The following is a 13,356-nucleotide window of genomic DNA, read 5'->3' on the forward strand; positions in this document are numbered from 1 at the left end:
TTCTAAATACACTCCACTCGCTCCAAGTAATCACACCGATGGAGTTTAATGTCCCTGCACCATACAAAAGGATTACCAAAGAAACGGCCTGAATACCCTCTTTCCACCACTTTCCATCGACTACAAACCTATTTTTTGGGTCAACATATTTATTAACCAATAAAGAATCTGAAAGAGATAAGCTAGTTCTTTTAGTCCTGTACCACCTGCTGAAGAACAAACTGATTTCAAACCTCGGGTCTGAACTATACACACTTCCGGAACCGCAAAAAAATATTTTTGGGGATTGTCTTCAACCGAACACATCAGTATCACCACTGAAGAATAGTGGGTATGGGGTCCACCCACACCTTCAACCACCCCACCCCATCCCACCCATCCTCATCTTAGTACATAGTTTGGTGGAAAAATATACTGCACCCTTAGGTGACTCAAAAGTTAGGCTTCGGGTTTCATAAAACATCTAAACGAATATGACCCTTACTGCAATCGATCATGTGCATATATATGACCTAATCCACAGGCTCGTACATTCACAGTGCAATAGTTGTATCTAAATGCACACAAGAATACGATTTTGTTTGTATGAAATTAATTTTCTGCAGATATTGAAAGAATGACCTACAATTCCAAATTAACGTGGCCCTCCTTGGGTGCTCCAAAAGGCATGGAGACAGTCCATCACTTACTGGTGTGTGCTGCAAACCTTTCACCATCCAGTCTGCATTTGTGTTATGAAAACACTCGATATGCATTGGCTATTCCAATTTCCAAACATTAGTAACTGTGATGAGCATTTCTCAGTTATCGTCCCCTAAATGTGATTTGCAAAGCTCTGACACAAGAAGTCTCTGAAACTGTGGAACATTGTGAAGTCGGCTTTATTATGTGACGGAGGGAAATCACAAGGTGCGTTTGTGCAATATTCAAATTATTGCTTGTTAGCCAAACAGTATTTAGCAGATATGCAATATGAATCCATTTGCGAATTGCCTTCCCATTGAAATGGGCAAATATGTGGTATTTGCATATGATTTCACTTGGTTCATGGTGTGCAAACTGTAATTATATGCGGTTTGCTGCTGCAACTTATGTAGGTTTCATCTCTCACAAATCACAGAAGTAAAAGCATGCACTGGGCTCAGATCACACTAGGGTGGCCTCCTAGCAAAGAGGCAAATTCTGGGTAGTGACCGTAAAAATTCAGGACAAAAGGTAAACATTAAGTACACAAATTCAGGACAAAAATCCACTTTTTTAGACACATCTGATTTCCTTGGAACCTTTCAGGAGAGAGTATCAACTATCAAAAACAGGAATATTCTGATACTCAAGGGTCTGACATGCTCTGGCTGTGCAGACTGCACACCTGGAAAATAACGCCCTGTTGGAGTGTGGACCCTTATAGGAGGCACATAATAGTATGCACACATAGGCAGATAATAAATCATTTGCCAGGGACAATGTGCAGGCTCAAGCAGAAGTGGAACTTGGAACAATGGAGGATTCAGAATGGGAGTAGGCCATAGAGCATCCAGGGGATGTTTCTGTCAGGGAGAGATTTAGAATTAGTTCAAATAAAAATTCTACATACAGTCTGCTATACCACACCCCAGATGGTTAAATGTGGTATAATTCACTCAGACCAGTGTCTGATTGGATGTGGCCAGGGTGGGACTTTCAGCCACATCCAATGGGAATACCACCTGAACAATCCCTTTTGGGAAACGGTTAAATCCTGAATGGAGCAGATGGCTGGGACCCACATGCAAAATAACAGGAAACTTCTATTTTTAAGAAACTGGGGAGGGGACAACCCTGCAAGATATGTGAGATCACTATGCCATTTGGGCTCGGTGGTAGCCACAAAAAACGTAGACATAGTTCAATATGGGGAAGAGGTAGACCTTCCCCTGCTAGGAAAATGGAGGTAAAGTCTGACTTGGTGTACAACTACTGAAAAATATAAGAAAGGAAGGGTGTGTGCATAAATATGGTGAGTTCCTACAAACTCCTACAAAGAATATCAGTGTCTAGCCTAGAAGTGGAAGCACAGATGGTTGCTAAAAGCAATGGTATCTTCCGCAACTGTGAGTATTCAGAATTGTGATAAATTGCATTCGGGAGTCAAACTTTTAAGACAAGAGATTTTAGTATTTCACAATTACAGTTACAGTGAATGGTTCTGTCACCTTGTAAAACATTTCCAAATTCATCTGAGTAGGTCACACAATTCTAAAATATTTAGCCCCTACAAGTACAAGTTAAATAGTTTTATATTCATTTGATTTATACTATACACAAGTATTGATCAAACACTGATGTGTATCGCGACATATTTAACGATCAAAAAACTAGCAACCATACACGCTCAGCAGCCAGCATCAAGGATAGGTCATAGTTTTACCCCTGTGCCATGAATGATAGTGCCAGAAGCAGCGCTCTGTTGATGAGCGTGGACTTAAAGTTCAAAGGCAATACCACCTCCTGCTTAGATTTTCTTTTTGGAGGTGTACTTTTTATGAGAGTTGGCAGACTTAAGAAGTTCTTTGCTCCCAAAAGCAAATCAATAGAAGTGGGAGAAGGGATATTTTATACTAACCTGGATCTGAAGTTCCAATTTAACAACTTCAATATCACACCTATTTCGTGTGTCAGTTCCAGGTGAATTTCCTTTGGGAAATAATCATCTCTGGTGATGCATTGCTGTCAGGTATAGAAATTAAAAATGGCATCATGATTTTTACATTAGGAACTTCACCAGGCAACTTTGAAAAAAACAGTTGACCATTTCTCTGTACATGATAGTTGTTACCTGTGACAGATAGCAAAGCAGGAATAATTACTTTGTAATAGTTCAATCGGTAGTAGGATTTTAAATGACGAGCAAGGTTAACCACATTAGCAGCTTTGGAGAGTTGCTAAAAGTTTTACAGAAGTCAAAGAACCCTACACAGACTGAGGGTAATTTTGGCAGCTGCCTTACAGTGTTACTACAAACGACCACAATATTTCAACATATGTCTTTGATGCTAGGGCACACCAAGGGCCCCTGTGTGTATGTGGCTATAGATGGCCAAATAATGCGGCAGAGTTGACTATATTACATGGCTAGGAATGTCACATTATGTGGTTTCGTGCAGTTTATTCCGTGGGAATATATATCATTTTGTCATTCTAGCAGGTATTAAAGGAGTCTGGGTAAAGTTCTCACCTTATGTTCCCAGTTTGACAACTGGATAGAGCACTGTTAGGGTTTGTGCACAGCAAAGAGCATGTCCCCTCTCACTGCACTAGTGGGTTCTGTAATAGCTCCCTTTTAAACTTACTATTGAAAGCCTTTCTTGTTATCTCACCTTCCCCCCCCCTAGGCTTCTGTGTATGTTGTTTAATGTGCTGTTTTGTTTACACATTGGGCCTTGCTTTTACCAAGGCTTCTTTAAAACACTCCTCTCTAGGCCATGTGTTAGTTTAACTCAATTGCATAATAACTGAAACTCTGCACACCTTTCAAGAACATGTGCAGCATGTGAGGACCACACCCAGCTCTTCAAACCACACCCAGCTCTGCACACCTTTCAAGAACATGTGCAGCATGTGAGGACCACACCCAGCCCTGTCTATAAAAGGCAGCCCCCGAGCCTCAACCAGTGCTTGTGCTCGTCTACCTCCCGCTTACCTGAGGACAGATCCCTCGGCGCTGGCACTCCTGCTCTCTACAGACTTTCATTGGCTTCAATGGGCGCAGCTGCTGGCTCTTCCTTCTTCCGGTTTCCGGTTCCTCCTTGCCTCAGCCTCTCTCCTACAAGCAACCTGCAAAAGAGAAAGAAGACAAGGTTAGACTGATCAGTATCTCTTGCCAGCAACAAGTAAGTGCAAAACTTTTATTACCTGAAAGAACTTTGACAACAATTTCTGGATTCGTGTATAGACAATTTGAAACAAGATACCTTCCACGAACATTGTGATTCAAACTCTTTGTTACAAGAATACTTTGCGGAACTTTGTGAAGCAAAATTTTTTTTATGGAACTTTTAAGAATCGAACCGTGGAAACCATTAACAGCAAGGCAAACAGTAAATCAAGGACTTGCACAAATTACATGCTGTATTTTGCCATAAAAGTACAGTATTTGTTTTATAAAAGATTCTGGAAATATGGGAAAAGTGAGTCTGCTATTGGCAATTTAGGCTTTAGTTATATTAAGATGAATGTTTGATATTGGTAAATCTGATAACGGTATTTGTTTAATGTTTTAGAAGCTTTAGAGTAATAGAAAGCACATCCCAGAGCAGTAACACATTCCAAACTTGGAAACTAGAGACCAGGATCCAAGAGGTACTTTTAGAAGAAAATTTCTAATAAAAAAAGGGATAGTCAGGAACCCAGTTAGGAATAGGATGTACTTATCTGTTCTTTGTTTATGTTTCATTAGGCACCAGTTTCTACAGAAGTCAGAGAGGGACGCAGATTTGTGCAGCACTTCAACAGTGGAAACGCAAGAACGGTGTTGTCTCTTTATTTTATTTTATCCACTTCCCCCCTTCCCTTGAGCTTCTGTTCTTAGTGCACTGTTTTAAAAACGAGTGTGCTGGAACAAGCAGTTTCAGGGTGGGGTCGGATTGTCTTCAACCTCCATCAGAACTGAACAAGGACTCAGGTGAGCTGGGCTTTGACAAGCACTCAGCAAATGAAAGGTGATGTGTCAACCTTTAGAGGAGCTGGCATTGCGAAAAAGTAGATCCCACTGGAATGCATGATGGTCTGTTACTTTTGATAGGTTTAATTTAGAAGCTTTTTTTGTAAAAATCACCTATTTTTTAAAAAGATGGCGCAAGTGGGTAAATCCATACTTATGGATTAGCCACTGCTGAGGACTCAAACAATTCCACTGGCCTTGGGCATAGGGAGCACGCAAACACCAAACTGTAATTTTTCGTCATCTAATCCTTGTATCTTTAATGAGCATTTAAGCATAACATAGCATGACAGTATGGGGGTGTTTTATCCAGGTGACTGAGTGACACCTGTTCAGTATAAGTCAATAAGGACGCTCAATGAAGGACCACACGCCAATAATGTATACAATTTAGCTTTACTAGAATTTCAGGTAAATGCACGCATTTAGCACATCAACAATAGTGGAATAAGAATAGCAATGAAAAGCATCTATTCATATATAAGTACACTACAAAGAGCATCTATGTATACGTATGAGCAAAGAGTTCATTGACAGAATAAGAATAGCAATGAAAAAGCATCTATTTATATATATATGTACACTACAAAGAGCATCTATGTATACATCTGAGCAAAGAGTTAATTGACAGATATAAACTTGGAATAACTGTATACCAAAATGTGATACACTACGATGTTCAGGAAGCAAAATATAAACAAGTTGAATACTTCAGATAAGCTTTGATTTACTGCACACTAAAATGCATATTTCAATTACTGTAGCAGGCTCACACTATGATGTTCAGTAAGAAAAAAACTATAAACGAGCTGAATTCTTCAGATTATAAACACAGTGCAAGCATAATAATCAATCATATTAATAGAGCAGAGAAACAAAAGCCTGTCATCCCTGGGTTAACTTAACTTAGTCCACGAAATGCTGGGAAGCCCTCTACCGCCCGCTTGGACCTCTCTCCCCCTCGAGCGTCACGGTCTTGGAACAGCACAACAGGGAGGCAGCTCTGGGTCTGAAGATGACAGTTTCACAACTCCATCTGCGAGCTTCAATTCCCTCACCCACCTTTCAGTGTTTAAGTAACCTGAAGCTTGGATTCTATCCCCTTCCAGTATTTTCTAGCTATGTTATCAGTACATGTCTCTTCGCTGCCTTGCCATTCCCTGGCCATTGTTTTCATTCCATCTTTTACTGTGGTCTCGTTCTCAAGGTTGAGACTGAATCTCCTTCACAGCCTGTTTCTCACACATGCAGCTGTGAATACGTTTATCTATGGAATGTCAAAAGAAAACAAGCTTGAAAGCGAACATCGTGAATTTCTTCCACGTTCCTCTGGCTTCAGCAGGCATCACGCTCATCTACACTGTTCAAGCTAATTAACCCTTCGCATCACAATGTCTTCTGCACCTTTCCCTATACTGATCACTCCACTTCTTAGATGAGCGCGATGCTTGCGAAACAAGAATTATTTATTGTAACACTTCGCTATCTAGATTGCTACAAATACTTGTTAGCATTATTCTAAGCGCCTGCATTTTAGTATAAAGCTGGTTTGTGCGTACATATAGTCTACATAGTATAATCATTAGCGTGACACTCAATAACCAGATTAGCGGATGTAACACTATATTTAGCGTCTTCGTAGCTCCTGGTGCCCAACCTAAGAAGATGTCATACCAATGGTGCTCAATTACTTGCTGGATGCGTGAAGCAGTGTGCATAAGCTGTTTGGCGTCTATGGTCATCTGTATGGCGGTATCCTTGGTATATTTAGCTGCCATGTCGAATTTAGAAAATTTGATTTGTACGTAGAGCCTGATTGCCTCTAGTCTAGGTAGCTTCACAACAAGCGGGATATTCCATTCAAACGGTGCTTGCATTTGCGTCTGTAATGTGGTTGTGGTGAACTTAGTCAGTCGGTATAGGATGTGAGTACTTATGTCAATAATGCTGGTAATATTGCACATACACATTACCTACTCTCCGGTGGTTTGTACAAATCCGTTAATAAGTAAGGGATGATTAGTAACGTAACATATAGTCCCTGTCCCTATCTGATATAAGTCTGTGCCATTAATAGAATAAGGTAACCATTCACATTCTCCTGGTATTGGGTAAAGGCATGGATCTAGCGCCCGTCCAGTGTGGGTACATACCCACCCCTTAGACCAATCTGCACATCTAGTGGGATCTACGGTGTGATTTGTTTGATCAATCCATTTTTTGTCAGTGTGAGGTATCCACCATTCTTCACCTATTACTACAGGGAGCAATATAAAGGGGCACCATATTTCAGGAGGAAGATCACTTCTAGCTATATCAAAATGAGCATAACACATCTCTCCCTCACAATGAAATTGTATGGGCTTTACCCATATTTCCTCAGGCAAATGCAATTGTTGTCTCCAATATTCACCTTGAAGCTGTCCCCATTCCGCATTGAAGTCTACATACTGTTGATTAACAATGCTTTGCCATAGTATGCACTGAATTCCTTTGGACACTGTTTGTGTGCTTTGAAAGCTTTTTCCAAATTGTTCATAAGTGAAATTATGCCGTTGCCAATAACGATACAACCCACGCAGAACCTTCCATACTTCTTGTGAGTGTGAGGGCCCCCATTGTGAAATTACTTTTATGGCCTCCCCTGTACTATATCCTGTAGAAGATAGCTTATTCCTGATGGCTTCAATATCAAAAGCGTTCAGGGCCCCTACCCCAATTCCGGTGGCCCCGGCTATCATGGATCGTAGATCTCTTCTGATGCGTAACTTCGGCAAGGGCCATAACTGTAGTGTCCATGGTGTGCATAATGGATCATACTTAGAAACATTCCCCTTGGCAATAGTTATCTGTAACACAATATGGTTAATTATGCTTGCATGCAAAGCTTGCTTACATCCTATTCTATATCGAACTATGGAAAAGTTGCCTAAAATGCTGACCATGCATCTTTCGGCTACATAAAACATAAAGGCGGGCGATTTGGAGTATCGAACTCCTTTGGTTCTATTAGTCATTGTAACAACCTCCATATGTCCTGGTAAAATATCTTGTTTGTTAGAACAATCATAAGATCTACACGGATATGTCTGTACTGGTGTAAAAGGTACAATGGTATCACAATATTTACATATCATGTTTAGCGTATAATTGAAAGCCTGTACTGTTGCGGGCAATCCCTGCAACTCGTTCAGTCCGTTGGCATGTCGGATTTGCTGTCCAGTTACCTTCCAGGTTACAGCTTTGGCAGCCATCCACTTGCCTCCAGGTACCTTCACGTTGCAAAGTGAAACATTTCCCTGGTCATCAGTTACATTAGCGGCTTGAGGTGCACAAGTGACATGAAGGTCTGTAATGACATTCTCTGCTATATTCGGTCGGACCAATATACTTTTTCCGGTTATAATCATGACCGCAAACAGGAACCACGTCATCGATGCAGATGTCATCATTTACGACCGTGGGGTAAGTCTCACTGCAGGTACAAATACATGTACATTAGAATTCTTTAAAAGTACAATATACGTACTCCCCACCCCTTGACTCACTATCTCTCCTGCCTCTGGCTTTTTCCCTGGATGATGCACCCATACTCTTCTTCCTGTGCTTCCAAATCTTCCTTCACCTCTCTGAGTGTTATCAGGGGGGCAGATCTTTCTTCAATGTGGGGGGTATACGCTTGTTCACAAATCAATTGGGCAAGTCTGTCATGTGCTTGATACGATACAGTAGCATCTCCTTGGTTCAGTAATAGTACTTTAACCTCTCCTCTAAAATCTGGGTCTATGACTCCCCCTAGCACCGACACTCCCTTGATGGCTAGGCTGGATCGAGGGGCAATTCTATCATATGTTCCAGGTGGTAGTCTCACTCCTATTCCTAGGGGAACAGTCTTCACCTGTCCTACGGGTATTTCTCCATCCTCTGGAGCAAACAGGTCCAGTCCTATACTGCCAGAAGTAGCCTGTAAAGGTAATCGAGCTCGAGGGTCTGTTTTCCAGACAATCATTGTGTGGGTGATTTCTTTATCATGCCCTGTCATCCGAATGAAAGGAGTCTGCTGCCCAACTGGTCTATTGTTTAATTCGAACAAGGCTTTGTCTAAATTACTACTCCATCCTGTTAGAGTCTGATGTGCTGATAACTTTTTTAGCTGTTCTTTCAACAATCCGTTATATCTCTCAATCATGCCTGCAGCTTGTGGATAATAATTAAGGTGTAAAATCCACCGAATTCCCTGTTCCTGTGCCCAATCCTGCACTGTTTTCCCTGAAAAGTGTGTGCCCCTATCTGTTTGGATTTCATCAGGTACCCCATAATGTTTTATCAGGTAGTTTAGCCCTCGCAAAGTGGACTTTTGGTCTGCAGACTTACAGGGCATACCCAACATAGGGCCAGAGTAGGTGTCCACCATGGTCAATACGTAGCTTTTTACTCCTTCCTTTGGTAGCGGCCCGACAGTCCAATTGCCACACTGTAGCAGCTGCGGTTCCTCTTCTGATATGGCCGCTAGGCTTCTTTTGCAGGGGCATTTGTCTTATCTGGTTGCACGTGGGGCACTCTTTTACTGCTTGTTGGACCTGTTCTTTAGTAACTGGAATCTGTCGTTGCTGTGCCCATGCATAAGTGCCATTCTCTCCTAGATGTCCAGATGTTGCATGGGCCTGTTTGCTAGAGCAGCTTCAGCCTCCTCATTGATGACCACTGTTCGTGTTTTGGCCATCTGATCTGTGGTGTTGTTGAATAGAGATGCAAGTGAGGTGTCCGATGGGTAATGGGCATCCACATGTCCCACATAGATTTGACATGTTTGCCCTTTCTCCCACATCTCTTCCCATAGCTGATCGCCTCCCCAAATGGGGGTGCCTTTGATTTTCCATCCATCCTTGCGCCAAGCCGGGGCCCAGCTTATTAGTCCTTGGTAGGTGGCCAAGCTGTCAGTGTACACAAACGTTTTCTCTCCGATGGGGCCCTGTTCGATCACTGCTGCTACCCCCTGCAGTTCTGCAAGCTGGCTTGATCCATTATTTCCTCCTCGCAGCAACAGCGTTTCTGTAGCAGGCTGGAACGCAACTGTTTGCCATTGCCTTTTTCCTTGATGGTACCGGGCGGTACCATCTGTGAACCATGCATTTTGCTGTTATTCTTCTGTGAGCTGTTCAAAAGGTGGGGCTGTTTTAAATGGTGAAGACTCCATCTCAGATGGCTCTGGCGAGGGGACCATTGCCTGTAAGTCCACTGCCCCCAGCATATCTTCTTGTAACTTCGACACTCCTGCTGGCCCCGGTTTTGCCCTCTGCTGCAGATACCATTTCCACTTTACGATGGTAGACTCCTGCGCCCTGCCTACTTTAGTGCCAACCCCTCCTTCTCTTATCCAGCCTAGTAAGGGGACCCGTGTTCTTAAGGTAACCGGCCGGTCACCAGTTATGCACTCTGTTTCTACTAATGCCCAATATGCTCCTGCTAGTTCTTTTTCTAGCGGGGTATAATTGCTCATGGATGGAGTTAATCTCTTTGACCAAAATCCTTGTGGCACTCTTTTTTCCTTGCCTCTGCCATAAACTCCACATCACTACATCATCCTGTACTATCATTTCCAGCTCAAACGGGTCTCCTTCTGTGATGGGACCTAACGCAAAATAATTCTGTAATACATCTTTTGCTCCCTCAAAGGCCTCTTGCTGTTCAGGTCCCCATTGGAAAGGGTGCTTTTTTCGTGTAACTTGATATAATGGTCTCAATATTAATCCTAAGTGAGGGATATGTTGTCTCCAGAATCCCAGCAAACCAATAAATCGTTGTGCTTCTGCCTTATTTGAAGGAATCTTTAGCTGCTGCACTGTATCAATCACTTCATGTGGTATTCTTTTTACTGGTCCTGACCAAATAGCGCCCAGGAATTTCACCTCTTGTGCCGGGCCTTGGACCTTTTTTTGGGTTAATAGCCCATCCCCTCTGCTGTAAGTATTCAATTAATCTTTCCAGCGTGTCTGAGACTTGCTCTTTAGTGTCTCCAGTGATCATGATGTCATCAATGTAATGTGCAAGTCGGGTGTTTCCAGCCGAGAAGTTGGCTAAATCGCTGGCTATTAGTCCATGACACAATGTGGGACTATGCACGTACCCCTGGGGCAACTTCCTGAATGTGAATTTTCTGTCCTGCCAGCTTATTGCAAATTGGTCTTGACTGGCCTCATCAATATCAATTGAAAAGAAGGCGTTTGCTAGATCAATCACGGCATGCCATTCCCCCACATCTTTACTCAACTGTTCCACCAGTGTGATGATGTCTGGGATGGTGGCTGCCAAGGGTGGAGCCACTTTATTCAGTTGTCGATAGTTGACAGTCATTCGATAGGTATCATCTGGTTTCTTCACAAGCCATATAGGAGAGTTAAATGGGCTCACAGCCGGCCTTAACACACCTGCATCTAGCAACCCCTGTATGGTTTCTGAAATCTCTTTATGACCTCCGGGTATGCGGTGCTGTTTAATGCACACCGGCTCCTTTGGAGAAGGCACATGTAATGGACTCCACTTTGCATGCCCAACCAGAACTGTCCTAGATTTCTTTATGTGTATGCTCCTCACACCAAAAGTAAATGTTCCCCATTGCGTATTAATAGTTTTGCCTAGTAACAAATCCATGCCAATAACGAATTCTGGTACTTCAGCTATTAAAACTTCTGCCGTGAACAGGGGTCCTTTACCGATTGACAATTTAAGCTTAACAGGTTTGGCCTCTGTCTCTGCACCCCCGTAACCATTAATGATCACACCCTTCCCTGGCAGCCTCTTAGGGTTTCCATTTATCAAAGTTACTTCCGCACCTGTATCGAGAAGTGACATAACATGTTGTGTTCCTTTGTGCCAATAAATGATGAGAGGTACATATGGCCGCCTGTCCCCGGGGCTTACCTCTTGCACTGCTCTGACCCCAGGGGTTTGGCATGACCTTCATAATAAGGGGTCTGGGACTTCCCAGCCATCGCTGGACAAGTCGGGATATAGAGTTGAGACAGGCACCTTCCTATTTTTCCCTGATTCTGTTTTTTCCTTCTAAGACTATTCCATGGGAGTGGCTGAGGGTTGTTTCTCATCAAATGCCTCTTTCTCTTTCTGTCTACGCTGCAATGCTTTCCATTTATTAAGCAGATAAGGGGTAGGCTTTCCATCTATCTCCTCTTTCTTCACCCCAGCATTCAACAAATCTATCCACATTTGTCGTCTGGTCACTTTTATTGTAGATTCTCCTCCCTTATACTTATTGTCCTGCCCCACTGCTCTTGCTGATTTTTGTTTATCAAGCCCTTCTAATTGTGCCATTAATAATACCACATCCCCCACTGGTCTTCCCTGAGCGGGTCCTAGAAGGGCCAACAAAGCACCTTTCATATGCGGAGGGGCATTTCTGATTAACCGTGCCCTGATCCCTGCTGTCACGGGTTCAACATCAGGTCCTAAAAACTGTTGGGAGTACACTGCGTTCTGCATCCCCATTTCTCGCAGTTGTTCATTTGCCTCTGAAATCATATGCCAAGGACCCCAACTCTCCTCCACATCTACAGCAGTTGGGTACAATTGCTTCACTCCTTCCATCAACCAACCCATTAGAGAGAAAGCTTGGTGCCCCTGGGCACCTCGTAACCGTTGCCCTAACATAGCATGTGTAGTTACTGATCCCATTTTCAAAAGCTCGGTTGGCGACAAATATGTACCATCTGCTCCAGTGTCCCACAATCTCACCAACCATTTAAACAAAGGCTCTGCAGGCATCTGCCTAAACATACGAGTTATCTCTAACAATTCACTCTGTGTATAATCTCTTACCAAACGTGATTTCTGTATTTGCCCACCATTCAATCCCTTTGATTTATTCTGCACGAGTGGGCGAACCTCCATTACACTTCCCCTTTCACCTTCAATTTCACCTACACGTCCTTCTCCACTTTCAACTCCACCTAGTTCTGCTACACGTACTTCCACCTCATCCTCCCAATTCCAGTCATCATCATTATCCGAGACTGTTCCATCCCAAGTATAAGGATCCCAGTTTTCTTTGCGTACCAATGCCTCACTTGCACAGCTGAGGGTATTTTAGGCTTCTGCCTACTCTTCTGTTTTGCTACTCGTACTGCTAATGCGGTGCACCTTGCCTCCATTCATTTGATCTGTTAGGGTTTGTGCACAGCAAAGAGCATGTCCCCTCTCACTGCACTAGTGGGTTCTGTAATAGCTCCCTTTTAAACTTACTATTCAAACCCTTTCTTGTTATCTCACCTTCCCCCCCCCTTAGGCTTCTGTGTATGTTGTTTAATGTGCTGTTTTGTTTACACATTGGGCCTTGCTTTTACCAAGGCTTCTTTAAAACACTCCTCCTTAGGCCATGTGTTAATTCAACTCATTTGCATAATAACTGAAACTCTGCACACCTTTCAAGAACATGTGCAGCATGTGAGGACCACACCCAGCCCTTCAAACCACACCCAGCTCTTCGAACCACACCCAGCCCTGTCTATAAAAGGCAGCCCCCGAGCCTCACCCAGTGCTTGTGCTCGTCTACCTCCCGCTTACCTGAGAACAGATCCCTCGGCGCTGGCACTCCTGCTCTCTACAGACTTTCATTGGCTTCAATGCACGCAGCTGCTGGCTCT

At 43.1% G+C, this 13,356-nt stretch overlaps 1 long non-coding RNA gene across 2 annotated transcripts in view; it reads right to left on the minus strand.

The window, feature by feature from the left end:
• Positions 1–13,356, minus strand: part of LOC138266640 (uncharacterized) — a 197,916-nt gene that overhangs the window by 85,400 nt on the left and 99,160 nt on the right. For both annotated transcript variants that reach the window (XR_011199593.1, XR_011199592.1), the window contains exon 2: positions 3,680–3,813. This is a non-coding gene — a long non-coding RNA (uncharacterized lncRNA). The remainder of the gene's footprint in view (positions 1–3,679; positions 3,814–13,356) is intronic.

The sequence above is a fragment of the Pleurodeles waltl genome, chromosome 11 (genome assembly GCF_031143425.1).
Source record: "Pleurodeles waltl isolate 20211129_DDA chromosome 11, aPleWal1.hap1.20221129, whole genome shotgun sequence".
Classification (NCBI taxonomy): domain Eukaryota; kingdom Metazoa; phylum Chordata; class Amphibia; order Caudata; family Salamandridae; genus Pleurodeles; species Pleurodeles waltl.